The sequence below is a fragment of the Oncorhynchus keta genome, chromosome 23, assembly GCF_023373465.1.
Source record: "Oncorhynchus keta strain PuntledgeMale-10-30-2019 chromosome 23, Oket_V2, whole genome shotgun sequence".
NCBI lineage: Eukaryota > Metazoa > Chordata > Actinopteri > Salmoniformes > Salmonidae > Oncorhynchus > Oncorhynchus keta.
This window is the reverse complement of record NC_068443.1, coordinates 26,338,652-26,366,142: the sequence shown is the minus strand read 5'-3', so window position 1 is coordinate 26,366,142 and position 27,491 is coordinate 26,338,652. Positions and strand designations below refer to the sequence as shown.

The 27,491-nt window shown below is 40.7% G+C and overlaps 1 protein-coding gene across 5 annotated transcripts in view; it reads left to right on the top strand.

The window, feature by feature from the left end:
• LOC118402082 (disks large-associated protein 1-like) overlaps positions 1–27,491 on the top strand; it is a 104,229-nt gene that overhangs the window by 4,341 nt on the left and 72,397 nt on the right. For all 5 annotated transcript variants that reach the window (XM_035799964.2, XM_035799965.2, XM_035799963.2 and 2 more), the window contains exon 2: positions 26,265–26,345. The gene's annotated coding sequence lies outside the window, so the exon portion shown is untranslated. The remainder of the gene's footprint in view (positions 1–26,264; positions 26,346–27,491) is intronic.

Here is a 27,491-nt window from a genome sequence, read left to right as displayed (position 1 = left end):
TGTGGTATAGCACTGTTTCCCAAACTCGGTCCGCTGAACCCCAAGGGGTGCACGTATTGTTTTTTGCCCTAGCACTACACAGCAGATTTCAAATAATTAAAGGTTGATGATTAGTGGATTATTTGAATCAGCTGTCTAGTGCTAGGGAAAAAAACAAAATGTGCACCCCTCGGGGCCCCTAGGACCGAGTTTGGGAAACACTGTGGTATAGCAAGCTGTGATATATCAAGCTTTGCATCCCATAGGATAGAAATTGAATAATAGACTTGCATTGAGTGCAGAAGGTCCATAGGGCTGTGAGGGAATCAGGGGGAATATCATGGTATGTTGTCTAACATGCTTTGCATCCGGATCTCACCCCATAAGAAGTGGATCGAAATTGAACACCTTGTCATGTTTCACGTTTAACAAACTACTATCATGAAACGGATCTGCTTGTGCATGGAAAATGTTAATGACCATTTCTCTGTATTAAGTCACACTGCTGCGTGGCTTTCAAAGACATGGATGAGTCATATTGCACTGAAGAGAACTATTCAAGGCACTCCCCTAAGTATGATATATTTAAGCAATAAGGCCCGAGGGGGTGGGGTATATGGCCAATATACCACTGCTAAGGGCTGTTTTTATGCACGACGCTACGGAACCCTCGAGGTGCCTTATTGCAATTTTAAAATGGTTACCAACGTAATTAGAACAGCAGAAAGAACTGTTTTGTCAAACCCGTGGTTTACGGTCTGATATACCACGGCTTTCTGCCAATCAACATTCAGGGCTCGAACCACCCAGTTTATAATATAATGTAAAGTATGCTAAATATGTTATTACACTTCACAGCACCAATTGTGATGATCATTTCAAGGAATTTCAATATTTCGAAAATTATCGTTTTTTGGCTCATTAATAAATATGTAATTTGAATTGAAATGACCACAACCTGCGTTAATAAAAAACAAAAGCGTTTTGAGTCATAATTTATTCACACCCCGATGTCTGAATCATAGTTTATTAATGTGTCTTAGTAAAACTACTTTCCCCACTGCACTGCATGCCTTCATCTTTACTTTGTAATTGGATGTGCCAAAGGCATGGCCTGAATCCTTCTCCTGGTCCCTACACGCCACACTAGTTGATCTGCCAGGCAGGAACCGACTTACCACTGGGACTTGCTTTGCTTTTCATTAATAGCTGGACTTTTGCCAGTGTATGACTTCACACTGTTCATTGGCACCCTGCCAAGTTGCCTTTCTCCATCAGGTGTCTTGTTAATGTTTTACGTTGCTATTCTTTTTTTTAGGCGTGTGAGGGGGTGTAGATCAGTTTTAATGTTGTAGATAGATTGTGGCTCCCATCAATGTAATTGTCTGCATCATTTCCAATTAACCATATGTTTTCTGTAAATATACAGTGCATTCGGAAAGTATTCAGACCCCTTCTCATCCTGTTTCCATTGATCATCCTTCAATGGACTCCAATCCAAGTTGTTTAAACATCTCGGATTGGAGTCCACCTGTGGTAAATTCAATTGATTGGACATGATTTGGAAAGGCACACACCTGTCTGTATAAGGTCCCAGTGCATGTCAGAGCAAAAACCAAGGCATGAGGTTGAAGGAATTGTCTGTAGAGCTCCGACACAGGATTGTGTCGAGGTACAGATCTGGGGAAGATTACCAAAACATTTCTTGGGGACCCAAGAACACAGTGGCCTCCATCATTCTTAAATGGAAGAAGTTTTGGAACCACCAAGACTTTTCCTAGAGCTGGCTGCCCGGCCTAACTGAGTAATCGGGGGAAAGAGCTTTGGTCAGGGAGGTGACTAAGAACCTGGTGGTCACTCTGACAAAGTTCCAAGAGTTCCTCTGTGGAGATGGAAGAACCTTCCAGAAGGACAACCGTCTCTGCAGCACTCCACTAATCAGGCCTGTATGGTAGAGTGGCCAGACAGAAGCCACTCCTCAGTAAAACACACATGACAGCCAACTTGGAGTTTGCCAAAAGTCACCTAAATGACTCTCAGACCATAAGAAACAAGATTCTCTGGTCTAATGAAACCAAGATTGAACTCTTTGGCCTGAATACCAAGCGTCACATCTGGAGGAAACCTGGCACATTGAAGCATGGTGGAGGCAGTATCATGCTGTGGGGATGTTTTTTCAGCGGCAGGGACTGGGGTCTGAGACTAGTCAGGATCAAGGGAAAGATAGACAGAGCAAAGTACAGAGAGAGATCCTTGATCCTTGATGAAAACCTGCTCCAGAGTGCTCAGGACCTCACACTGGGACGAAGGTTCACCTAACAGGACAACGACCTTAAGCGCACAGCCAAGACAAAGCAGGAGTGGCTTCGGGACAAGTCTCTCAATGTCCTTGAGTGGCCCAGCTTTAGCCAGGACTTGAACCTGATCGAGCATCTCTGGAGAGACCTGAAAATAACTGTGCAGCAATACTCCCCGTCCAACCTGACAGAACTTGAGAGGATGTGCATAGAAAAATGGGAGAACCTCCCCAAATACAGGTGTGCCAAGCTTGTAGCGTCATACCCAAGAAGACTTGAGGCTGTAATTGCTGCCAAAGGTGTTTCAACAAAGTACTGAGTAAAGGGTCTGAATACTTATGTAAATGTTATTTTCAGTTTTGTATTTTTTATACATTTGCAAAATATTAAAGAATTATGTTTATGCTTTGTTGGGTATTGTGGGTAGATTGATGTGGGGAAAAAAACAATGTAATACATTTGAGATAAGGCTGTAACGTAAACAAATGCTGAAAAAGTAGTGTTTGAATACTTTCCGAATGAACTGTATAGATTTCTTTGATATATTTTCCTTTATTATTTTCCCCTAGCCCTACCATCTCTCCCCAAAATGGAGTAAACTAATGGACAGCTACTCTTAGGCTTCCACTTCCAGCCTATACACACTATATATATTTTATAGACACAGCACATGTCACGTCCTTCAGCTCCACTCAACCATCCCCATCTATCTCTGAACACCACCCAGTTTAGATTTCTATTTGCCAAACTTTTGACTGGTACTTTATATGCCAGTTATTTGATTGTACGACCGCATTATGTCCCCTATCAACAAATAGGTTTTTTTTTTGGTGCCAGCGAGAACAACATAAGAAAGTAGTCAAGGCAAGTAGCTTGATTGAGTCTCCGCCATGTATATCTCACTAGGACAGGATATTTAAGCCTCCATCTATCCACTAGTTCCATTATATCTATGATATTCGTGACCCCAACCAAAGAGAAAGAGCACTGTAGGTGGAGGGATTAGATCATTATGTCATTATCTTAGCTTCAGCAATGGTGACTATAACCTGTTTATCAGGACTTGGGGAACTGTGTGCTCTGACACACATAATCAACAGGACATGCTGAGGAACCCAAGTGACTAAATACTGTACCCTGGTTAGGGCTGGTTAAAGACCTCTGTGGTGACACAACAGTAGCCTATGTGAGGAACTGAAACCCAATCTCCAAATAAAACAGAATTAACAGAATTACGCCATGGCGTGACGTTTTAATTACGCCATGTGGTACCGTATTTTAGCTGTCATCAAAAGTTAAACCAAAACATATGTTTAGGCATTAATTCCGAGTAGTTAAATTAAGGGGAAAAAAGAGTTCTTAGCACTGGGGTTGAACACGCGACCTTCGGAGCCGGAGGCTGTGGTTTAAATGCCCATCCACATCCACACCTCCACACCCACACCTCCTGGCGTATTCCATAAGAGAATAAACCGAATTAGAAGATATTCATATTGATTTCAAACAGATGGTGGCAAATTGACTGGGCAGAATCTGTTAATTTTATTTAAAATACCAGTCATTCACTGTAGTGGTCAATTTGCGATCTACAGTACCAGTCCAAAGTTTGGACACACCTACTCATTCAAGGGTTTTTCCTTATTTTTACTATTTTCTACATTGTAGAATAATCGTGAAGACATCAAAACTAGGAAATAACACATATGGAATCATGTAGTAACCAAAAATGTGTTAATCAAATAAAAAATATACTTTAGATTCTTCAAAGTAGCCACCTTGATGACCTTCTTCAAAGTAACCACCTTGATGACAGCTTTGCACACTCTTGGCATTCTCTCAACCAGATTCACCTGCAATGCTTTTCCAACAGTTTTGAAGGAGTTCCCTCAATATGTGGGAACTCACAAAGAGATGGCGGTTGGAACCAAAAATGTCAAATTTGGACTCATCAGACCAAAATATGGATTTCCACTGGTCTAATGTCCATTGAACATGTTTCTTGGCACAAGCAAGTCTCTTCTTCTTTTTGTGTCCTTTAGTAGTGGTTTTGTCGCAACAATTCGACTATGAATGCCTGATTCCCGCAGTCTCCTCTGAACATTTGATGTTGAGATGTGTCTGTTACTTGAACTCTGTGAAGCATTTATTTGGGCTTTATTTTCTGAGGCTGGTAACTCTAATGAACTTATCCTCTGCAGCAGAGGTAACTCTGGGTCTTCCTTTCTTGTGGCGGTCCTCATGAGAGCCAGTTTCATCATAGCGCTTGATGGTTTTTGCTACTGCGCTTGAAGAAACTCAGAGTTCTTGACACTTTCCGAATTGACTGACCTTCATATCTTAAAGTAATAATGGACTGTTATTCCTCTTTGCTTATTTGAGCATTTCTTACCATAATATGGGCTTGGTCTTTTACCAAATAGGGCTATCTTCTGTATACCACCCCAACCTTGTCACAACACAACTGATTGGCTCAAATGCATTAAGAAGGAATGAAATCCCACAAATTAACTTTTAACCATGCACACATTATAATTGAAATGCATTCCAGGTGACTACCTCATGAAGCTGGTTGAGAGAATACCAAGTGCTGTCATCAAGACAAAGGGTGGCTACTTTGAAGCGTCTCAAATATAAAATATATTTGGATTTGTATAACCCTTTTTGGTTACTACATGATTCTATATGTGTTTTTTCATAGTTTTGATGTCTTCCCTATTATTCAACAATGTAGAAAATAGTCCAAATAAATAAAAATCTTTGAATGAATAGGTGTGTCCAAACGTTTGACTGGTACTGTATTTCAAGCTTTCAGTGTATTCGTTTTTAATATGTAAACATTACATACATCTGTGGAGAGGTTTTCCTTGTTTCAGGAGAAACCAATAGTTCTGACACATTGAAGTGTTTCAGCATGCATTATTGTTTCAAATGTACTGTAATGTAAACTTCTGTCACATTCTTCGTATTGAAGAGACCAAGGCGCAGCGTGGTAAGCGTGACATTCTTCTTTTAATGAAGGAAAAACACTAAACAAACTACCAAAGAACCAAAACGCTATATCCCACAAGTGCTTACATGCAACTACACATAGACAATATCCCACAAAACCAAAATGGAAAATGGCAACATAAATAGGATCCCCAATCAGAGACAATGATAAACAGCTGCCTCTGAATGGGAACCAATTCATGCCACCATAGACCTACATTACCTAGACATACAAAAAAACATAGAATTACAAGAACCCTAGACAGGACAAAAAACACATACCCACCCTCGTCACACCCTGACCTGACCAAAATAATACATAAAACATAGATAATGGGAAGGAAATATAAATCCAAGACATTTCTCACTTGATTTTTTAAAACAAATTGGGTCTTAATTAACGGCAGTTGAATAGATTGATTTCATTATTTGATATGTGTACTTTATTAGTTTGAGATGACGAACACATGTAGACTTTGAAATGATCAGATTTGCCAAAAGGTATTTCTCACATTGCTATTCTCGCTGTGTCTATATTAAATGATCCTTTTATTGATCTACTTCTTTGACATTCTTTAATCTGTGTACTATGAGATATTGTTCCATAATGGATTATACATTTTTCACATTTCTTGAATCCTCATCTCTGTAGCAGTTAGCCTTCATTTTCCTCGCTTTGCTCAGCACTCCTCTCCGTTGCGGAAACCTTTTAGAGAATGCTCACATAGTACCATGCTGTGTTAATTATGGATGGATGTACAGTTCAGTAGGTTAGTGTCCCAGCTCACAAGCTATTTCTATATATATATATGCTGTGTTAATTATGGATATACTGTTAAGTGTTCAGATTTGTGACACTGGTTTGGTTTCTGTAGGATGTGGGCGATGTGGGTGGTGGTGTGGTTGTGGTAGCCTTACACTAATAGATAGTACAACGAGGCTGTGAAAGATCCACTTTTAGGGTGAACAAGTTTTCCCCATGCACTCCCCACTGTGTTTATGTCTACCTACTGGAAGAAGAATGTAGCCATGTAAAGTGCAGACGTCAAAATGATAAACAGTGAAACGCATGAATATACAGTATCGTGCAGAGACGTTAGCAAGAGCCTGCTTCAATGTTTCTTTTATCACTTTGGTGCAATTTTCATAAGTACGTGTTACATTTTCACAAAGCTTAGGACAAAACTCAAAACAGATCACCAAGCAGATCAGCAGTTGTTTCAAAACCATAAGCACATTATAAATTGACTAAGTACAGTTGAAGTCGAAAGTTTACATACACCTTAGCCAAATACATTTAAACTCAGTATTTCACAATTCCTAACATTTAATCCTAGTAAGAATTCCCTGTCTTAGGTCAGTTAGGATCACCACTTTATTTTAAGAATGTGAAATAATAGTAGAGAGAATGATTTCTTTCGGCTTTTATTTCTTTCATCACATTCCCAGTGGGTCAGAAGTTTACATACACTCAATTAGTATTTGGTAGCATTGCCTTTAAATTGTTTAACTTGGGTCAAACGTTTCAGGTAGCTTTCCACTAGCTTCCCACAATAAGATGGGTGAATTTTGGCCCACTCCTGACAGAGCTATACCATCCTGATTGATGTCTTGAGATGTTGCTTCAATATATCCACATAATTTTCCCTCCTTCATGATGCCATCTATTTTGTGAAGTGCACCAGTCCCTCCTGCAGCAAAGCACCCCCACAACATGATGCTCCACCCCTGCTTCCCAGGTTGGGATGGTGTTCTTCGGCTTACAAGCCTCCCCCTTTTTTCTCCAAACATAACAATGGTCATTATGGCCAAACAGTTCTATTTTTGTTTAATCAGACCAGAGGACATTTCACCAAAAAGTACGATCTTTGTCCCCATGTGCAGTTGCAAACCGTAGTCTGGATTTTTTTTATGGCAGTTTTGTAACAGTGGCTTCTTCCTTGCTGAGCGGCCTTTCAGGTTATGTCGATATAGGACTCGTTTTACTGTGAATGTAGATACTTTTGTACCTGTTTCCTCCAGCATCTTCACAAGGTCCTTTGCTGTTGATTTGCACTTTTCGCACCAAAGTATGTTCATCTCTAGGAGATAGAACGCGTCTCCTTCCTGAGCGGTATGACGGCTGCGTGGTCCCATGGTGTTTATACTTGCTATTGTTTATAGAGATGAACGTGGTACCTTCAGGCGTTTGGAAATTGCTCCCAAGGATGAACCAGACTTGTGGAGGTCTACCATTTTTTTTCTGAGGTCTTGGCTGATTTATTTAGATTTTCCCATGATGTCAAGCAAAGAGGCACTGAGTTTGAAGGTAGGCCTTGAAATACATCCACAGGTACACCTCCAATTGGCTCAAATTATGCCAATTAGCCTTTCCAAATCTTCTAAAGCCATGACATCATTTTCTGGAATTTTCCAAGCTGTTTAAAGGCACAGTCAACTTAGTGTATGTAAACTTCTGACCCACTGGAATTGTGATACAGTGAATTATAAGTGAAATAATCTGTCTGTAAGCAATTGTTGGAAAAATGACTTGTGTCATGCACAAACTAGATGTCCTAACCGCCTTGCCAAAACGATTGTTTGTTAGCAAGAAATGTGTGGAGTAGTTGAAAAAGGAGTTTTAATGACTCCAACCTAAGTGTATGTAAACTTCCGACTTCAACTGTATAACACACAAAATCATACAGACACTTTTTCACCACACTTAGTCAATGTTTAATCTAGAAATGCATGTTTAAAGTAAGTATAAAGTAAGTGCTTTTCACAATGCAATGCTCACATTATGTTTGATATGATTGTCATTTCATGCCAGCAGCATAACATCCCAGCATCCCACTGCTGTCTTGCCTCTGAAGCGAAGCAGGATTGGTCCCTGGATGGGAGACCAGATGCTGCTGGATGTGGTGTTGGAGGGCCCGTAGGAGGCACTCTTTCTATAATAATATCCCAATTCCCCAGTGCAGTGATTGCCCTGTGTAGGGTGCTGTCTTCTGGTTGGGATGTTAAATGGGTATCCTGACTCTCTGTGGTCACTGGCTAAATTCTGGTGTCCTGGCTAAATTCCCAATATGGCCCTCATACCATCATCCCAAGCCTCCAATTGGCTCATTCATCTCCCCTGTAACTATTCCCCAGGTTGTTGCTGTAAATGAGAATGTGTTTTCAATTAATTTACCTGGTAAAAAATACATATATTTTACTATTACTTAATCCGACTACTCTTAGTTGATAATCACTTACCGTTTGGTAAGCCTATAGATTTTTAAATGGTTAGTCTACTACAGATTTAGAGAACTAAATAATGAATATGTATGCAAGTATAAACATGTAAAGTATGATATATACTGTAATGTGTTATTATGATACTATTACGATTTTACTTTACGGTAATCATTTTTTGAGGGGATATTGACAAGATCAGAGATGTACCAGAGGAGACTGGTGGGAGGAGCTATAGGAGGACGGGCTCATTGTCATGGCTGGAATGGAATAAATGGAACGTATCAAACATATGGAAACCACATGTTTTGTTCTGGTCCATGATTCCATTTCAGCCATTACAATGAGCCCATTCTCTTATAGCTCCTCCCACCAGCATCCACTACAATGTACTGTATGTAAAAAATGCATTCCCTTATACAGAAATCATGTATCCACTATTAAGTTGCTAGGGTATTTTTGTTGGGGGTAGCAGATGCTGTGAGTCCGATGATGCTGTGACACACCAGCCCAGACCATGACAGACCCTCCACCTGCAAATCGATCCCGCTTCAGAGTAAAGGCCTCGGTGTAACGCTCATTCCTTCGACGATAAACGTGAATCTGACCATCACCCCTGGTGAGACAAAACCGCTGCTCGTCAGTGAAGAGCACTTTTTGCAAGTCCTGTCTGGTCCAGCGATGGTGGGTTTGTGCCCATAGGCAACGTTTTTGCCGGTGATGTCTGGTGAGGTCCTGCCTTACAACAGGCCTACAAGCCCTCAGTCCAGCCTCTTTCAGCTTATTGTGGACAGTCTGTGCACTGATGGAGGGATTGTGCGTTCCTTGTGTAACTCAGGCAGTTGTTGTTGCCATCCTGCACCTGTCCCGCAAGTGTGACGTTTGGATATGCCTATCCTGTGCAGGTGTTGTTACACGTGGTCTGCCACTGCGAGGACGATCAGCTGTCCATCCTGTCTCCCTGTAGCGCTGTCTTAGCCGTCTAACAGTACGGACATTGCAATTTATTGCCCTAGCACTTCTGCAGTCCTCATGCCTCCTTGCAGCATGCCTAAGGCACATTCACGCAGATGAGCAGGGACCCTGGGCGTCTTTCTTTTGAGTCAGTAGAAAGGCCTCTTTAGTGTCCTAAGTTTTCATAACTGTGACCTTAATTGCCTACCGTCTGTAAGCTGTTAGTGTCTTAACAACCGTTCCACAGGTGCATGTTCATTAACTGTTTATGGTTCATTGAACACGCAAGTTTAAACCCTTTGCAATGAAGACCTGTGAAGTTATTTCGATTTTTACAAATCTTTGACAGACATGGTCCTGAAAAAGGGACATTTCTTTTTTTGCTGAGTTTATATACATATATACACATCCACACTTTTTTAGAATATACATTCCTTTATTATTCCCCGCAAACCCTTCCAACCCCTCCCCCAACTGAAGTAAATGAATAAACAATAACACGTAGGCTTCTACTTCCAGATTATACATACTATACACATTCTACAGACAATCTATTTTTACAATAGTTATATTTAGTTTGTTTTTAGTCCTTGACCTTCCTTTATTCCTGATGTCCATCCAGTTTGATTTCTATTTGCCATATATTTGTAACTGCTATTTCACAGTCCTGAACCTATATACATTTTACAGACCCATTATAGTCCCATCCTTCAGCTCCATTCAACCCCTACAATCTATCTCTTTAACACCATCCATTTTGGATTTCTATTTGCCATATTTTTCAACTGTGCTGTGCTGCTTCACAAAAGTACACGTTCATCTTTCCCTCGATCCTGACTAGTCTCCCAGTCCCTTTCGCTGAAAAACATCCCGACAGCATGATGCTGCCACCACCATGCTTCATCATAGGGATGTTTCCAGATTTCAACTAGATGTGACACTTGGCAGTCAGGCCAAATAGTTCAATCTTGGTTTCATCAGTCCAGAGAATCTTGTTTCTCCCATCTCCACAGAGAATTCTGGAGCTCTGTCAGAGTGACCATTGGGTTCTTGGTCACCTCCCTGACCAAGGCCACAACTCTAGGAAGAGTCTTGGTAGTTCCAAACATCTTACATTTAATAATAATGGAAGCCACTGTGTTCTTGGGGACCTCCAATGCTGCACACATTTTTTGGTACCTTTCCCCAGATCTGTGCCTCAACACAATCCTGTCTCGAAGCTCTACGGAGAATTCCTTCAACCTCATGACTTAGTTTTTGCTCTGACATGCACTGTCAACTGTGTGACCTTATATAGACAGATGTGTGCCTTTCCAAATCATGTCCAATCAATTGAATTTGCCACAAGTGGACACCAAGTTGTAGAAACATCTCAAGGATGATCAATGGAAGCAGGATGTACCTGAGCTCAATTTCAAGTCTCATAGCAAAGGGTCTGAATAAAGTATTTCTGTTTTACATTTTTAATACATTTGCAACCATTTCTAAAAAAACTGTTTTCGCTTTGTCATTATGGGGTATTGTGTGTATATTGCTGAGTATTTAGAAAAACATGTTGTAACGTCACAAAGTGTGGAAAAAGGGGGTCAAGGGGTCTGAAATCTTTCCAACGGCAATGTATATCAGGCTTGGATTCGCCTTGCCAAAAGGTTATTCCCCAGGTGCATGAATAGTGATGACATTTACTGCGATGTCGATGGGAACCTATGGCCAAATGCTCAAGACAGTCTTGAGTCAAACTAGTACCTGCTCAACATTAAATGTTTTTTTTTTTTTTTTATTGATTACAGTAAAACTTTGTTGTAATTATATCTGATCAATACATTTCTTTTTTGGCATCAATGATTGTAAAAGATGTGAAAGATGTCTTCAATGATCACACCTTTGATCACACATGGCATAGAAATGATGGAAATTTGATTTTCTGTCAAATTTCATGTGTAGTGCAAGTGTATTGCCTAATATGAAAACAGTGTAGTGTACTGTCATTTCAAAAGGCAATTTTGAAACATATATCTTTTTTTGGCTATTGGATTAAAACAACTAAATTGAGAAGGTGTCACAATGTGTTTTGGTGATTAAATCAATGTTCTCATGGTATTTCACAGTTAAATTATATTTTGGATCAATGGTTGTGTGGTGAAAGATGTCTCTGAACAAAATCAATGTACCATAAAAGGTTTTGAATTTAAGACTTGCAGCATTACATGTGTTACCAGTTTTATACTAAACGTTTTGACAATTCACCACATACTTGTGAAAATAGCACCAAAGCAATTGATTTTTTTTAAAGCAAACTTGCCAACGCAGCTCCTTCTTATCTTCTAATTGGAAGTGGGATCTGTTAAAACACCACTGTGTATTGTTGGAGAGTAAGGTCCTGTGTGTAGCGTTAGAAGAAAGTGTGTGTGAATGTGTGTGTGTGTTTGTAAGCATGCATGTGTGTATGCTCTATATGGGTGGAGTAGGGCTGTTATGGTGACCATATTACTGCCACACCGGCGGTCACGAGACATGACCACAGTCAAATTCGACATGACCGTGTAGTCACGGTAACTAGACATCTCCAAGCTCTGATGCTGCTGATGGTCATTAGTAGCCCACCAAACTTGCTAACTGCCTGGTACTCAGCACTCTATTGTCCGTCTAATCACTCAGACATCAATGCAAATGTAATCAAAAATCTAATCAAACACTTCATTTCAGCCCATGAGCTTATGTTGCGCACCATTTCTATAGGAAATGCAATTGTGTGAGAAAACAGAGGTTTGACAGCCTCTACTGATGGCCTCAGCTTTCTATAAGCTAGGCCTACTCTATTTATTCCTATACATTCCTAATATTAAGCACATTGCTTCTCTTTACAAAAGGAGTATAGACTACCTGGCGGGCATGAAAATGAATCCATTCGCTATTTAAGTGCATAGATTACGTGTATTTTTTTCCCCCTTCCCCTGTTTCGTGACTGATGCATGATAATGGTACATTCTAAATCAAAACAAATTTCACACATATATTATTTAGTACAGTGCATTCGGAAAGTATTCAGACCCCTTGACCTTTCCACATTTTGTTACGTTGAAGCCTTATTTGAAAATGGTTCAAATAAAATAAAAATCCTGAACCTACACACAATACCCCATAATGACAAAGCGAAAACAGTTTTTTTTAACCATTTTTTGCTCATTTATAAAATATTTAAAACAGACACCTTAAATACTTAAGTATTCAGACACTTTGCAATGAGATTCGAAATTGAGCTCAGGTGCATCCTTTTTTCCATTGATCATCCTTGAGATGTTTCTACAACTTGGAGTCCACCTGTGGTAAATCCAATTGATTGGACATGACAATGAAAGGCACACACCTGTCCATAGGTCACACAGTTGACAATGCATGTCAGAGCAAAAACCAAGCAATAAGGTGGAAGGAATTGTCCGTAGAGCTCCGAGACAGGATTATGTCGAGGCACAGATCTGGGGAAGGGTACCAAAGAAGTTCTGCAGCATTGAAGGTCCCCAAAGAACACAGAGGCCTCCATCATTCTTAAATGTAATGCGTTTAGAACCACCAAGACTCTTCCTAAAGCTGGGACCTTGGTCAGTGAGGTGACCAAGAACCCGATGGTCACTCTGACAGAGCTCCAGAGTTCCTCTGTGGAGAAGGGAGAACCTTCCAGAAGGACAAAAATCTCTGCAGCACTCCACCAATCAGGCTTTTATGGTAGAGTGGCCAAATGAAAGCCACTCCTCAGTAAAAGGCACAGGACAGCACACAGGAAGTTTGCCAAAAGGCACCTAAAGGATTCTCAGACCATGATAAACAAGATTCTCTGGTTTGATGAAACCAAGATTGAACTCTTTGGCCTGAATGCCAAGTGTCACGTCTGGAGGAAACCTGTCACCATCCCTACGGTGAAGCATGGTGGTGATAGCATCAGAGAGATCCTTGATGAAAACCTGCTCCAGAGCGCTCAGGACCTCAGAATGGGGTGAAGGTTCACCTTCCAACAGGACAACAACTCTAAGCACACAGCAAAGACAACGCAGGAGTGGCTTCAGGACAAGTATCTGAATGTCCTTGAGTTGCCCAGTCATAGCCCGGACTTGAACCCGATCGAACATCTCTGGAGAGACCTGAAAATAGCTGTGAAGAGACACTCCCCATCCAACCTGACAGAGCATGATAGGATCTGCAGAGAAGATTGGGAGAAACTCCCCAAATACAGGTGTGACAAGCTTGTAGCAATCATACCCAAGAAAACTTGAGGCTGCCAAAGATGATTCAACAAAGTACTGAGTAAAGGGTCTGAATACTTATGTGATATTTAAGTTTTTTATTTGTAATAAATTAGCACATTTTTCTAATATCCTGTTTTTGCTTTGTCATTATGGGGACTTGTGTGTAGATTGATGAGGGAAAAAAATAATTTAATCTATTTTAGAATAAGGCTGTAACGTAACAAAATGTGGAAAGATTCAAGGGGTCTGAATACTTTCCGAAGGCACTGTATATGTAAAGACAATATTAAATCCAGAATAGTCGGATGGGTGGCAATATTTGTCTATCACTTATTATATATGAAATTTGTATTATCACTTGTGAATGATGCTCAGCTTGTGTGCTGTAAGGCAAGAAACAGAGGAGGCTTTTTTTGCAACTTTTTCAAATCATAGTCACACACCTCATGTAGCCCAGTCCCTAAGGCCTATGTTTTGATAAGGTTTGTATCACAACTAAAATGGACAAATAACTTCTTAAAACTAAGCACAATAATTCACTTTACAACAGGTGTAGAGCCTAACTGGCATATATACAGTGGGGCAAAAAAGTATTTAGTCAGCCACCAATTGTGCAAGTTCTCCCACTTAAAAAGATGAGAGAGGCCTGTAATTTTCATCATAGGTACACTTCAACTATGACAGACAAAATGAGAAAAAAAATCCAGAAAATCACATTGTAGGATTTTTTATTAATTTTATTTGCAAATTATGGTGGAAAAGTTTATCTCAATACTTTGTTATATACCCTTTGTTGGCAATGACAGAGGTCAAATGTTTTCTGTAAGTCTTCGCAAGGTTTTCACACACTGTTGCTGGTATTTTGGCCCATTCCTCCATGCAGATCTCCTCTAGAGCAGTGATGTTTTGGGGCTGGGCAAAAACTAAGCAGCCTTTCATGCAACCTTTTTCAAATCATCATTAGAGTCGCATCATGCAGCCTTCAAATGTATTAAATATCAAAACATATAGCCCAATGTTTGTATCACAACTCAAGTTGCATAAATAACTCCAAATTAAGCATATAGGAGGACCTGTTTCCTCCTATATGAATAGCCGTATGCATGCACTCCCTCAAATCATTGGGAGAAAATATCCTTTCTATTTTATTCAGCGACGTTTAATTGTATTCTTCATACTATAAAATAATGCCAGGGAATTCTAAGCCAATCTTGTCAGCTAAATGAACTTGTGTAGCCCACAGCCATATGGCATAGCCAGATCAGGGCCTAACATACGGACATCTCAGAGTATGCTATTCTGTTCTTCTGAGATAGAGTACATTTTCTTCATATCATGTTTCTTTAGACCTATGTAAAATAAATTATGCATTTATTGTGATGGTGTTGGCTATATTAAATGTATTTATTACACGTTTTAAATTGTAGATGTTCCAAAGGTCTGCATCAGTGGTTTGTGTTGAAGCCAGGAGATGCTAAATGTGTTTATTTGAATTACATTTTAATTTCACCTTTATTTGACCAGGTAGGCCCGTTGAGAACAAGTTCTCATTTACAACTGCGACCTGGCCAAGATAAAGCAAAGCAGTGCGACAAAAACAACACAGTGACACATGGGATAAACAAACATACAGTCAATAACAAAATAGAAAAACCTATATATGGTGTGTGCAAATGAAGTTAGGAGGTAAGGCAATAAATAGGCCAATAGTGGCGGAGTAATTACAATTTAGCAATTTACACTGGAGTTGTTAATGTTTATTAACGGTCAATTACCGTGAGACGACAGGTGTTTGCTTGAAATTCACCGATTGAAGGAGAAAGTGCAGTGACTGCAGTCAGACCACTTTGGACAAGAACATGGGCTTAAACACACACACAGATCACAAGTGGTTACAGTCCTCACAAAAGGCAGTGAAAATGCATGGGAACGCAGTGATGTCAGAGGAATAATCCGTTAACCGTATCTGGGCCACTGCAGCTAGGGGTGGAGGAACAGAGGAACCTCAGCTACAAAGGGAGCTAGGCTCTGTCACAATGGATGGCTGAGTGGGAAGGAAGAACTGAGAAGAGGAGGGATAGGAGGGGGGAGGAAGAGGAAAGAGGAGAAAGGAGGAGGGGGTTGGATTGCCGTCACCACATTAGTTGTAGTTCTGACTAACTGAGAGAATGGCTATGCCAACAGCAGCGTTGACTTGAATCACTCCAGCTGACACCGAGAATTCTTTGCATCCTAGAAAAAAGGTTTAGTCCCCAGCCCGGCAACAAGGTTATGTCTTAGTCTGTGTCCCAAATAACATATGAATAGGGTGCCATTTGGGACACACCCTGAGACGACCATTAATCAGATCCGTCACCCTCCTAGCCTCTAGTGACTCCCCATCCCGCATGAGGGAGCGTAATCATCGACTGACACTGATTAGCATAACGCAACGGACATAAATATTCCTAGGAAATATTCCTATTCATGAAAATCACTGGTGAAATATATTGAGACACAGTTTACAGCCTTTTGTTAATCACCCTGTCATCTCAGATTTTCAAAATATGCTTTACAGCCAAAGCTAGACAAGCATTTGTGTAAGTTTATCGATAGCCTAGCATAGCATTTTGTCCAGCTAGCAGCAGGTAACTTGGTCACGGAAATCAGAAAAGCAATCAAATTAAATCGTTTACCTTTGATGAGCGTCGGATGTTTTCACTCACGAGACTCCCAGTTAGATAGCCAATGTTCCTTTTTTCCAAAAATATTATTTTTGTAGGCGAAATAGCTCCGTTTGTTCTTCACATTTGGCTGAGAAATTGGCCGGAAATTGCAGTCACGAAAACTCAGACAGAAACATGGCAAACGTTGTTTATAATCAATCCTCAAGGTTTTCAAATATCTATTCGATAATATATCCACCGGGACAATTCGTTTTTCAGTAGGACCGATTGGAATAATGGCTACCTCTGTATTTTACGCGAGAATCTCTCTGGGAGCATCAGGTGACCACTTGCGCAATGTAGCCGCTTACGGGTATTCTTCAACATAAATGCGTAAAACTAATAATAATAATATAATAATATATGCCATTTAGCAGACGCTTTTATCCAAAGCGACTTACAGTCATGTGTGCATACATTCTACGTATGGGTGGTCCCGGGGATCGAACCCACTACCCTGGCATTACAAGCGCCATGCTCTACCAACTGAGCTACAGAAGGACCACTAAACTACGTCACAATGCTGTAGACCCCTTGGGGAATACGGAGAAAAAGTAATCTGAGCGCTTTCAAAACACGAGGCACTTCCGGATTGGATTTTTCTCAGGCTTTCGCCTGCAACATCAGTTCTGTTATACTCACAGTGTTTTCTATCCTAAGCTGTCAATTATATGCATATTCTAGAATCTTGTCCTGACAAAATATCCCGTTTACTACGGGCACGTTATTTTTCCAAAAATGAAAATACTGCCCCCAGTCACAAAAGGCTAGTGAATATGAACAGGAAGTCAAGCTGCAGTGAACAACCTGAGATGATACAGGGAGAGGGCCTCAGTACAGTATGTACTGCAGACAGTAGCTGTTCACTCTCAGCTGGTGAAAACGGAGAGAAAGATCCCTAAAGCTCCAAATCTGATCAGTTTAGCGCAGAGAGGGAGGAAAGTTGGACGGTTGCAGCATGCTTAGTACAGAGCTTTGGAGAGTTTATAGGAATATGCATGGTGTCACGACTCCCACCGAAGGTGGCTCCCCTGCCTGTTCGGGCGGCGCTCGGCGGTTGTCGTCGCCTGTCTACTAGCCGCCACTGATCCCCTTTTCCTTTTCTGTTTGTTTGGTCTTATTGGTTGCACCTGTCTCTTATTTAGTTTTTTGATTCAGTCTATTCAAGCCTGTTAGGCCCGCCTGTTTTTGTGCGGGCTTGTTTTTCTGTTAGTCAGGTTGTGCGTGTTGTGTTCCTGTCCGTTTGTGCCCTGTGTTGGGTTGGACAATTTTGTGTCGATTTTCGCCTGTTGTTTTGGGCGTTCGCTTTGGAAACCTAATAAAGTCGGTTTCCCCAGTATCCTCTGCTCTCTGCATTGGACTCCGCACCCACCACTCCAGGCCTGGTGACACATGGGCTGATCTGAGGAACATACAGACATAAGTAAACGTTAGATGCATGTTAATCTGTGTTTCAGATTTCTTGTAAAGATGAATAAAAAATAAAAAAGAATACTTTGCCCCAACAAGTGATTTAACATTATGTTTCTTTAATCAACAGATTGCCAACAGAGGGAAATGTAAATTCCTTAGGCCGAGTGATAACAGACAAATCTGCATCAATATATAATGCATGATGTCATTTGATCTAAAAAACTGTGATTGAATAATACCAGTTTTACAAGTAAAATTAACAGTTTCTTGGGACATTGACACAGGACAGATTCCAATTTGCATGTTTAAGGCACTCTTAATCCTAATCTAGGATTAAATATGTGATTCTAGGATCAGATCCAGGAGTTTGAAACAATCAGTTTGGCTTTTACGCATTTATTTTATAAAGCATGTGCTCCAGACATCAACAGTTGTTACAAATGAAGGTGGGGAGCTTTCAGTTTTTAGATAGGGTTTGGGCAGCTGAAAACTCTACACTATGACATCACCTCATCGGGAGAGTAGGGATCTGTGACATTTACTGATTCTATGCTCAAAGGTCATAGTCAGAGACTAATCATACAGTATTATTACCTACAGTTTCACTAGGGTGATGGGAGGTGTTGGGTTTGCGCCAGACATAGCGTTTTCCTTGATGGCCAAAAAGCTCAATTTTAGTGTCATCTGACCAGAATACATTCTTCCATATGTTTGGGGAGTTTCCCACATCACTTTTGGATAATATCAAACGTGTTTGCTTATTTTTTTCTTTAAGCAATGGCTTTTTTTCTGGCCACTCTTCCGTAAAGCCCAGCTCTGTGGAGTGTACGGCTTAAAGTCGTCCTATGGAGAGATACTCCAATCTCCGCTGTGGAGTTTTGCAGCTCCTTCAGGGTTATCTTTGGTCTCTTTGATGCCTCTCTGATTAATGCCCTTGCCTGGTCTGTGAGTTTTGGTGGGCGGCACTCTCTTGGCAGGTTTGTTATGGTGCCATATTATTTCCATTTTTTAATAATGGATTTAATGGTGCTCCATGGGATGTTCAAATTGTTTGATATTTTTTCTAACCCAACCCTAATCTGTACATGGTGGTGCCCCTTGCTTTGTGGTGTTGCAGACTTTGGGGGCTTTCAGAACAGGTGTATATATATTCAGATCATGTGACACTTAGATTGCATACAGGTGGACTTTATTTAACTAATTATGTGACTTCTGAAGGTAATTGGTTGTACCAGATCTTATTTAGGTGCTTCATAGCAAAGGGGGTGAAAAAAGTACTTTTTAAAATTTCACCAATTTGGACTATTTTGTGTATGTCCATTACATGAAATCCAAATAAAAATCTATTTAAATTACAGGTTGTAATGCAACAAAATAGGAAAAATGCCAAGGGGGATGAATACTTTTGCAAGGCACTGTAGAGGGATGGCCACCCTACCTACTAGTTGTGCAGTATTGTCTGGTCACTGCTGCGTTTTACACACTGAAATGATATCTACCAGTCAAGACAATTCTACAATTCTACTGAAAACATGACCTTGTGAATAATTTCTTATTTATATATACACACTGTGTACTTCACTATTCTGGGTTTAATGTGGTGATACAAAGGAATAAAAAATATTAATATCTGCAAAGCTTTTTTAAATCCCCCCATGAAAAAAATAAATGTAGTGTATTTAATCTTTCTATGACGTCAGACACTCCCACGCTGGGGACTGCTATTCATTTTAGGCTGCAAAGTGAGGCCCTGCGTAAATGTAACTGATGATGCATGTTGTATTTCCTTAATAATACAGTATTGCCAGTGTGGGAGTAATGTCTTATTGCACATAGTCGAAGACCAGCTATACAGTTGAAGACCAGCTCAGTCAAAAAAATGGACTATCCACAGGCCTTCCTAGTCCTATAAGAGTGTATATCCTACATTTCAATTTTCTAGTTTTAATGTCACCCATGCACAAGTACAGTGAAATGCCTTTCTTGCAAGCTCTAAACCCAACAATGCAATAATCAATAACAATGTAATACAACAAATAATATAAGGTCGAACAAAAACTAACAAGAAATAAAAAATATCCTTGTATCGTGATGAAAGTTAATTATTCTACAAAGACCAAGAGATCTTCATGTGACTCATCGTTTAATATTTGTCTATGTTGAGGAGAGAATCTATTGGCTCATCCACAGACAGGCAGGTATGTGAGGTAATGGAGTGTCCCACATATGGCAGCAGGCAGGCTCAGGTTAGAGCTGATGTGATTAATCTAGTCTATTACAAGGGTGTAACTCTATGTCCAGTTTGTCTGGAGAGATAAGAGATAGTGGGGAGAAACCTTTCAGATTTTAATTTAGGCTACACTCTTAGAAAAAAGGGTTCCAAAAGGGTTCTTCAGCCCTCTGTTAATGGGTTCTACATGGAACCCAAAAGGTTTCTGCCTGAAAAACCCTATTAGGTTAGCATAGCATATTTTTTTCTAAGCGAGAATGTTCTCTTAATATTCTATTGGGGAATAACAGCTCAACTATGAGATGCAAAGATCTTGTGACCCATCCTAATTAAAAAGATGAATGTGTTTAAACTAATAAGTACTAAGGGAGTGAGAAGCATTATGAATTAGTCTTTGGGGACTGGGGGGGTCCTTAGTTTCCTTTGGGATAGCTCTAACCACAACTGACTCTTTAAACTTGGAGAGGGAATTTTATTTGATGGCCGTGGATTACGGAAAATTCCTTACGGAGGTGGGAAGTATGTCTATGTGGAAGTGATAGAGTCTGCATAATTTCCTCAGTGCTTGTCTCTCTGTGGTGGATCAGAGAGCGAGCGAGAGAGCGAGCTGCTACCTCTCAGGGGAGCGTCTCAGTCACCATTCATGTTCTCTTCCTCTCTCTTATTTTTGGATACAGCGTGTTTGCATAAAGTCAGAGAACTAGGCTACAGCTGCATCACGTTCTGTATTTGTCATTATTTAACTTAATGAGTCTTCACCATGTAGCCTAGCTAGACAATGCTTTCAGGTGTTAAGTTTCGTTCTTGGTCCTGGAGTTGGTTGAAGGAAAGGACGGATTATGGTATTAGCTGCTCAAGGGTCAAAGGAGCTACAGGCAAATTCTTCCGCAAAGTAAACCTTGCTTTCGGACTCAGTTGTAAGGCTATACGTTTTTCTGACATTGGATATTGCATGGCAGATCTCATGAATTTTCTGTTGATGTTGCATGTCAATATTTGGGAAATGTATGTCAGGAAGCGGCAGTATGGTCGGGCTGCTCAGTTTACAGACTCCCTAAATGTAGTAAACTATTGATAGTCTGCCAGCCTGACTGCCTTCTAAGTGTCAAAGCCCACCCTCAGTTTCTAACAGTTACGGTGGTGAAACCATCCCCATCACCCAGACTATGACATCCCCAGGAGAGACACCTATTCTCTCTCACTCTTAGTCATCCAGCAGAGACTAAGAGACCTATTGATCCTGAATTCACAGTGCACTTCCCCATTGGGTCCTTGAGGGACAGCTTTCTGACAGATCTTCTCCGGATGTTCAGTAAACGCCCAACCTAACCCCACATAAACTCCCCCCACTGAATAAACAGCTGTCAGAGAGAAAGTACATAGCTGTGTGTTCTCATTCCCACATTCTTCTCCTGCTGGTACTGAACCATATCATCAATGTGCAGTGCGCATCGAGCTAGCAGATATGTGTTTTGGGTTTGGACGCTGGATGTAACATTTTGTTGGGGTTATTTAGTATGTTGTGGAACTTGTGGGGCAAGAATCCCTTTTCATTAGTGTCTATAGTTCGCAGGTAGCTCACCTTGTGTCCTTCAAAGGCTAGCATTCACATTTTACAGACTGACCTATTGCATGTTACTTCTGTCTGATATTGACTAATTGTATTGTTTATGGGATGATTAACAAACCCACTAATGATGTATGTGATGTCTTACCTCCATGAATGATGTTAATTGCATCAGTAATTGCTACATGAATCATGAACATTCATTAGCAAAAGGTGGTTGGAAGTGCCTGTAGAGCAGAGTACGGGGAAAGGGATTAGAATCACTGACACAGGATAGAGATACAGTTCGGAATACCTTTTCACCATTGTATTTCAACAATATCCGATAACCACATTCTACTATATCCGATAACCACATTTTACTATATCCGAGAACCACATTCTACTATATCCGAGAACCACATTCTACTATATCCGAGAACCACATTCTACTATATCCGAGAACCACATTCTACTATATCCGAGAACCACATTCTACTATATGATAACCACATTCTACTATATCACATTCTACTATATCCGATAACCACATTCTACTATATCCGAGAACCACATTCTACTATATCCGATAACCACATTCTACTATATCCGATAACCACATATCCGTCGCTGTTGTTCATTCACAAAGCTTATCAAGGAAATGTACAGTTGAAGTTGGAAGTGTACATACACTTTAGGTTGGAGTCATTAAAACTTGTTTTTCAACCACTCCACAAATGTCTTGTAAACAAACAATAGTTTTGGCAAGGCGGTTAGGACATCTACTTTGTGCGTGACACAAGTCATTTTTCTAACAATTGTTTACAGACAGATTATTTCACTTATAATTCACTGTATCACAATTCCAGTGAGTCTGAAGTTTACATACACTAAGTTGACTGTGCCTTTAAACAGCTTGGAAAATTCTAGAAAATTATTTCATGGCTTTAGAAGCTTCTGATTGGCTAATTGATATAATTTCAGTCAATCGGAGGTGTACCTGTGGATGTATTTCAAGGCCTACCTTCAAACTCAGTGCCTCTTTGCTTGACATCATGGGAAAATCAAAAGAAATCAGCCAAGACCTCAGAAAGAAAATTGTAGACCTCCACAAGTCTGGTTCATCCTTGGGAGCAATTTCCAAACACCTGAAGATACCACGTTCATCTGTACAAACAATAGTATGCAAGTCCAAACACCATGTGTCTCCTAGAGATTAATGTAGGTTGGTGCAAAAAGTGCAAATCATTCTCAGAACAACAGCAAAGGACCTCATGAAGATGCTGGAGGAAACAGGTACAAAAGCATCTATATCCACAGTAAAAACAAGTCCTATATCGCCATAACCTGAAAGACCGCTCAGCAAGGAAGAAGCCACTGCTCCAAAACCGCCATAAAAAAATCCAGACTATGGTTTGCAACTGCACATGGGGACAAAGATCATACTTTTTGGAGAAATGTCCTCTGGTCTGATGAAACAAAAATAGAACTGTTTGGCCATAATGACCATCGTTTTGTTTGAAGGAACAACGGGGAGGCTTGCAAGCCGAAGAACACCATCCCAACCGTGAAGCACGGGGGTGACAGAATCAGGTAAATTATAGGCAGAAAGATTTGCATTCGACATGCAAACTCATTCTTAGTGTGTGTTTGTCAGGGTGGTTGGATAAGCCAATTTCAAGTAAGCAACTTTGACTCTTATTGTTTCGATTGCAAAAGACTCTCTTTTTTTGCCAGTCAAGAGTGACAAATTAACTCTGACAAACAAATTAGTTTGTGAAACAACAGTGCCACAAATCACTCGTGTGCAGATGATGAAGTGCTGCCTGTAATATCAACCCTGAGGAGAGAGAGACCATTATCAACATCTGACTACTTTCAGCACAACGATTATCAGCAGCTGCAATATGCTTGCATTCAGTTCCGTTCTGCTTTAAACTGCTCTGCCTGCCGCATTGCTCTCTCTCTGCCTCCTTTCTCCTCGCCAGCTAATAGCCTAAAATTACATTTTAATTAACTTTGAATGTTACCCACCTTATGCTTTCCTGAGGCCATTGCTAAGCTGTTCTTTAAACCGCCGCCGCCACGGGAGGTTTAATTTCAAACACTTCCCAACAACCGACATACCGAGGCTTCGGTGTGATTTCACATTCACTCAGATTGTCACATAACACAGAAGCGAAAGCACAGAGGATAAGTGTTACGAGACGGCCATATTGGAACAGCTTAAAGCAGGAGGCCAATCAGGGCAGAGAACAAGTGGATGAATCTCCTTCCGCTTCCCTTCTCGTGTTCTGACATAGCACACAACAAGAGCTTCTATTACTACTACCTCCAAAGTCTATCTGAAGTTTACTTTTAAACACAACCCCAATCTCTTCACCTTACAACACCCTCATCCATTCTTTCCTGTGCCATAGTAGCAGACCTTCAATCTCCCAGTGAAATTCAACCCGTGTCCCTTCAAATCTGAACATATTGCATTATCCACCCGCAGTCATTTGTTCCCCCAGCCCCTTAGGCAGTGGCATACATTAAGGGCCCTGGCTGCTCTGCTCTACTCCTCACCGATCCTCTGCTGTATCTTCTCATACTGGTTTAATATTCCCCAGCTTATTCCAGGGTCCTGGTGACTGAGGCTGAGGCTGCAGCAGAGGGAGAGAGGGAGGGAGGGGAGGGGGAGAGAGAGAGAGAGAGAGAGAGAGAGAGAGAGGTAATTGATAGAGGCTCATAACTCATCCTCATCAATCATAGAGCCTTGATGCTGGCAATCAGGCATAACAATAAGGGCTGCAAATGGCTGACAATTGAATTAGCCATCTGCTCTATATGCATTTTGACAGCCAGTGAAAAGAGAGAGATAGGGAGTCTACTTCCCACCTTGTCAAACATGATTTTTTACATTAAGTATGAATTGAATAAATGAAGTGTGGTAGAATAGATCTGGTCAAAGCACGACATGAGACGGTAGGTTGGAGGTGTGGGTGGAATGTTGCAGAGATAAAAGGTTTTATATACATTTTAATTATAGGTATACACAGTTTCTGAGTTTTCGTATGCACTATTTTGCACAGCATAACGATAGATATAGAACATGAGTGAACAAAACATTAGGAACACCTTCCAAGTGTTGAGCTGCCCCCTCTTCTGCCCTAAGAACAGCCTCAATTCATCGGGGCATGGACTCTACAAGGTGTCAAAAGCATTCCACAGGGTCATATGGATCATATGAATCCCACAGTTTTGTATTTAACTAGGCAAGTCAGTTAAGAACAAATTCTTATTTACAATGATGGCCTTCCGGGGAACAGTGGGTTGTTCAGGGGTAGAATGACAGATCTTTACCTTGTCAGCTCTGGGATTTGATCCAGCAACCTTTCTGTTACTGGCCCAATGCTCTAACCACTAGGCTACCTGCTCCCCCTGAATGTCCTTTGGGTGGTGGACTATTCTTGATACACACAGGAAACTGTTGAGCTTAAAAAACTCAGCAGCGTTGCAGTTCTTGACACACTCAAACCGCTGCACCTGGCACCTACTACCATACCCCGTTCAAAGGCACATAAATCTTTTGTCTTGCCCAATCACTCTCTGAATGGCACACACACAATCCATGTCTCAATATTTATTTTACCTGTCTCCTCCCCTGCATCTACACTGATTGAGGTGGATTTAACAGGTGACATCAAAAAGGGATCATAGCTTTCACCTGGATTCACCTGGTCAGTCTATGTCATGGAAAGAGAAAGTGTTCTTAATGTTTCGTACACTCAGTGTAAAGCTCTACGGGCATAACCATGTGACCTCCATGTGCTGCACTCAAGCACCTGGTCTTTAGCCTATTATAATCGCTTGATGGCAGCAAAGTAGTTTGCACTAGCACACTCCACTGTATAATGCACTCAGTAAACCCAGGATGGTAGTACAATGATTTGACATGCACATATGCACACATCCAAAGCTATTTGCTATTTCATGAGATGCAGCTGGAATCTAAGTTGTCCTAAGTATGTGCGTGTACATATACGTTTGAGTGTGTGTGGTGTGTGTGGTGGTGGTGGGGGGGATTGGGAATAGAAAGAATCACAGCACACACCATAATTTTGGCTCATCTGAGAAATCAACACTGCATTCAAAGTCATTACATCCTCTTTTTGCTGGCAGTTTACGAGTTTCTGTTATGGAGTCTCATCAAAGATAACATCTAATGATCAAAGCCAATGATGCTTGTCTGTGTGAATAACGATGTTGCCAGAACAGCGAGTGCTGTGTTACTTCCTAGGGCTAGGGGGACTGGCGATGTGTAATCAGGGAAATGTTCTTTTTTGACCTTGGGTTGAAACTGGAGCTTATCTCAAATTGTGCTCATAGCTCCTTCTTCAGATCAAAGGGCTGTGCAGGACAGTTGAAAAAGCCATTTCACTGTGGTATCTCTGTATGAACTACTGTAATGTAGCTGGCCAAATGAGCGTGAAGGAATTCAAGTGTCAGAGTGTTTACTGTAGCTATGACTTCAGGATTTCTGATTGCACAACTTGCTCGCTGTGACCCCTGTGGCATCTGAACTGAAAATAACCTGAATTGATTGAACTTTATAAAATGGAAAAATAGACAGTGCATTGTTTGATGAGACACCTCTAATAAATCTTAATGAAATGACCCTTTTTGTTTGTTTTCTTTTGTCCTTTCCAGTGGACTGTATTGGTGTGAAGGCTAACACACAGGGATTCCAATGCCTTCCAGACAACAATCTAAGATGGGGAATTGAAGAGGGTGAGTAGGATTATGAACGGTTAATCCAATGTTTGCTTTGCTTTTATTGACATGCCTACAGAAATCTATACTGCCCTACAAAGGAAAAATGCAGTAACTACGCCAACAGTGAAACTGACAAATGGCTTTACATTTTTTTTGTAACCAGTCATGTATGTTGTAGGTAGATAAGTTATAATGCACTGGTGTATCATCTTATTATGAAGTCATTTTAATGCACATTGAACTTGACCACTGATTTGACCTATGAACCCTAAAATGCAGATACAAAGCTCTGCCATTGTATGACCTTAAACAACTACAGTGCATTTGGAAATTATTCAGACCCCTTGACTTTTCCCACATTTTGTTACGTTATAGCCTTATTCTAAAATGGTTTAAATAACACATGTTCCTCAATCTACACACAATATCCCATAATGACAAAGCAAAAACAGGTTTTTAGAAATTTTAGCAAATGTATTAAAAATAAAAACAGACATACCTTATTTACATAAGTATTCAGGCCCCTTTACTATCAGAGTCGAAATTGAGCACAGGTGCATCCTGTTTCCATTGATCATCCTTGAGATGTTTCTACAACTTGATTGGGGCACCTGTGGTAAATTCAATTGATTAGACATGAGTTGGAATGGCACACACCTGTCTATATAATGTCCCACAGTTGACAGTTTATGTCATAGCAAAAACCAAGCCATGAGGTCAAAAGAATTGTCCGTAGAGCTACGAGACAGGATTGTCTCTAGACATATATCTGGGGAAGGGTACCAAAAAATGTATGCAGCATTGAAGGTCCCTAAGAACAGAGTGGCCTCCATCATTCTTAAATGGAAGAAGTTTGGAACCACCAAGACCCTTCCTAGACCTGGCCGCCCGGCCAAACTGAGCAATCAGGAGAGAAGGGCCTTGGTCACTCTGACAGAGCTCCAGAGTTCCTCTGTAGAGATGGTAGAAGCTTCCAGAAGGACAACCATCTCTAAAGCACTCCACCAATTAAGTATTTTTGGTAGAGTGGCCAGACAGAAGCCACTCTTCAGTAAAAGGCACATGACAGCCCACTTGGAGTTTGCCAGAAGGCACCTAAAGGACTCTCAGACCATGAGAAACAAGATTCTTTGGTCTGATGAAACCAAGATCGAAGTCTTT